The sequence below is a fragment of the Priapulus caudatus genome, unplaced genomic scaffold (genome assembly GCF_000485595.1).
Source record: "Priapulus caudatus unplaced genomic scaffold, Priapulus_caudatus-5.0.1 Scaffold1774, whole genome shotgun sequence".
Taxonomy (NCBI): domain Eukaryota; kingdom Metazoa; phylum Priapulida; class Priapulimorpha; order Priapulimorphida; family Priapulidae; genus Priapulus; species Priapulus caudatus.
In genome coordinates this window covers 18,107-21,373 of record NW_014578835.1, presented here as the reverse complement: position 1 = coordinate 21,373, position 3,267 = coordinate 18,107, and positions in this window count along the sequence as shown.

Genomic DNA, 3,267 nt, shown 5'->3' with positions numbered 1-3,267 from the left:
GCAAAAAGCAGAGAGAAGAGTAGAGAGAGAGAGAGAAGAGAGATAGGAAGAGAGAGAGAGAGAGAGAGAGAGAGAGAGAGCTGCGCGCACCTAAACACACACAACACACAGCACACATCAACGCCACACACACACACACCTCTCTCTCTCTCTCTCTCTCTCTTCTCTCTCTCTCTCTCTCTCTCTCGCGCTCTCTCTCTCTCTCTCTCTCTCTCTTTCTCTCTCGCTCCCCTTCTTTTTCTCGCGGTGACGTAATCATTCGCGCCGCCGCCGAGTACCCGTATGTGGAAGCAAACACGTGGGCTTGGCAGTGCCGACGGCGTCGCGTCGCCCACTATTTGTCGCTAACAAGCCCAGAAAATGCAAACCGGAAGTGGTGTTGTGTTTACAGTGATGACCACGGTAAAAAAACACTGCAGTCATTTTCTCTGCTTTCGCTTAAATTACAGGGTGAAGAACGTAGCGAGCGCCCTCTAGCTACGAACCCCGGAATTAGTAGACGCTATAGCTGTGGCATACATGTATATCAGGAGTTAATGAGAAAAATTGTCTCATTAACTCATGATGTATATATGTGGACTCCTACTTGTTGTTAACATTTGTTGTAAGCGACATCAACGTTACTAAATACGCTGCAGTTATTTAACAATAATAATAATAATAATAATAATAATAATAATAACGTTGATGTTGATGAGGATGATGATGATGATGATGATGATGATGATGATGTTGATGAGAAGCAGAAGGAGAAGAAGGCGGAGAACGATGACGACGATGATGATGATAATAATCATTGATGTTATTATTATTATTGTTGTTGTTGTAGTTGTTTATTCGGTTGCTTATGTTGTTATATATAAAATTATATCGATATACTATAAGAAGACCTACGAACTGCGAAACCGGCGCTGTTCAAACCCACGCACTTCTTCTTCTTTTAATTATGTTCCGAACTCCAAACAATTTCGACTCGCGTATGAAAACGTAAAGCCAATTACGTCGAACAACATTGACTCTGAGAGTTCGTAGGCGTGTGTGACGCTTTAATAGACTGTTAAAACACTGTCAATATAAAAGTTAAAACACTGAACATTGCCATCGTTTTCTGACAATTCCTCAACAGCGCTATGGATTCCTTCGCCCACCGAAATCCAATTGGTTTTAAATGTCAACTAACTCTGCAACATTGGCCATAAAACTTTCACAACCACGCATTCTACTAAAAGATTTACAGAATTTTATTTTTTACTATTTGCGTGTTAGGTCAGGTGAAGTTGCTTCACCGTCTGTAATGTAAACTTTTACTCACCTCGCAAAACATTGATCGCAGGGGTTTTATAAGTCGTTGATTGCCGAAATAAAAAGACGATTTTTTTACTCGAATGCGTGTGTGTTATAGTCTGTATGGATCAATAATCTATTACTGATATTGTCGATGTCGTTTGCAGGTTCATTTTTTATTAAAAGACACAGCGGAGAAGAAGTTAAAAGTAAGAAAGGTTCAAATACATTTTTAATCGAAAAAACATTAGATAACGATAGAAAATCGAACGAACGCATATTCGGAAGATGACGTCAACATATTATTAAAACACATTAAAAATGTAGATAAAAAAGCACGGCCCTCTTTTGAAACGATAACTGATATAATATAAACAACAAACACAAATTACCTAGTGGATAAATACTCTACCCTGCTCACAGCTCGTCGCCTCCTCACGGGAAAAGCTGCGAGAGCGAGGGCCGGAACGTAACAGGGTATTATCATTATAACGACGCGCGCATGCGCACGCTTCTCACTCCTCTCCGAAACAACTGAGCATGATTCTAGTATGAGACAGAGTATTGATGACGTATTGATTATTGATATATTGATGAGAAAGCAACGCTGCTATATATACGCTGTTGAACACATTCATGCATGTACGTATGTGACATTCACGCGTGTGACACATTCACGCGTGTGACACATTCACGCGTGTGACACATTCAATCGTGTGACACATTCACGCGTGTGACACATCCACGTATAAGACATTCACGTAAGAGATATTTATGCACGTAATATTCACGTTAATGACATGCATTTAATATATTTCCGTATGAGATATTCATACATGTGATATTCGCGCATGAGATATTAACGCATGAGATATTCATACATGTAATATTCACGTATGAGATATTCACCCTTGAGATATTCATATATGTAATATTTACGTATGAGATATTCACGTATGAGATATTCACCCTTGAGATATTCATATATGTAATATTCATACATATGATATTCATTATACATGAGACATTCATACATGAGATATTTACGTATCATATATAAATGTGTGTAATACTCACACGCGTTATATTCATCTATTTGATATTCAAGTATGAGATATTCATGCCTTTGATATTCACGTATGCATATCAGATATTCGTGCAATTCATATTCACGTATGTTATCTGATACAACTATTGGGTTAAAATCCCGAGTACCATCTGAATCTCCGGTTTGTTACCGCGTCCGGGTATTTCGATGTTTTGCAAAAAAAGATAAAAAGATACAAAAACCACTGACGATTATATACGGAAACGACAGGTAATATCTCGCACGTCGCTCAATCACAGGTGTAATGAACCTGCATGCCAGGTAAACCCCGCACAGGTGTGTGTGTATATATATATATATAGTCACACCTGCCCCGTCACAGATGTGTTACAAGTAGATCGTAGATTTACGCGTAGATTTAGTATTTCTAAGCGCGATTCCCGATTGTGACGTAATTTGCTTATACGGCCGCCATATTGGATAATAAATGTTCGATTCAATTTAGATTTATATCGACATTGCAGTTCTCTGCCCCTCTGCCCGCTGGAGGCGAGATGTGAATAGATGTTAGAGATAGGAAAACTCGATCTCTGGTCTGATCGTTATGCCGCACAACCACGATGTTGAAACCTAACCATGAGAATTACTTTAGGAATGCTGCGAGTGTCCAATTCTCACTATTCTGTGTGCGATTCTGAAGTCAAATGTCAACAGATATGTATGTATATATATATAGATGTATATGTATATGTGTGTATAAATATATGACCTGCCTTATCATCCACGGGCTATCGAAGGGGTGGTAGATGCCTAGCAGTACACGTATGTAAGCAGGACACGGCGCGTGGGTTCACTGTTCAGTATCAGCACAAACTCATGTAGAATTGTATAATGTAGTGCATTCGTAGATTCCTAAGTATTGGCCACAACCCCAT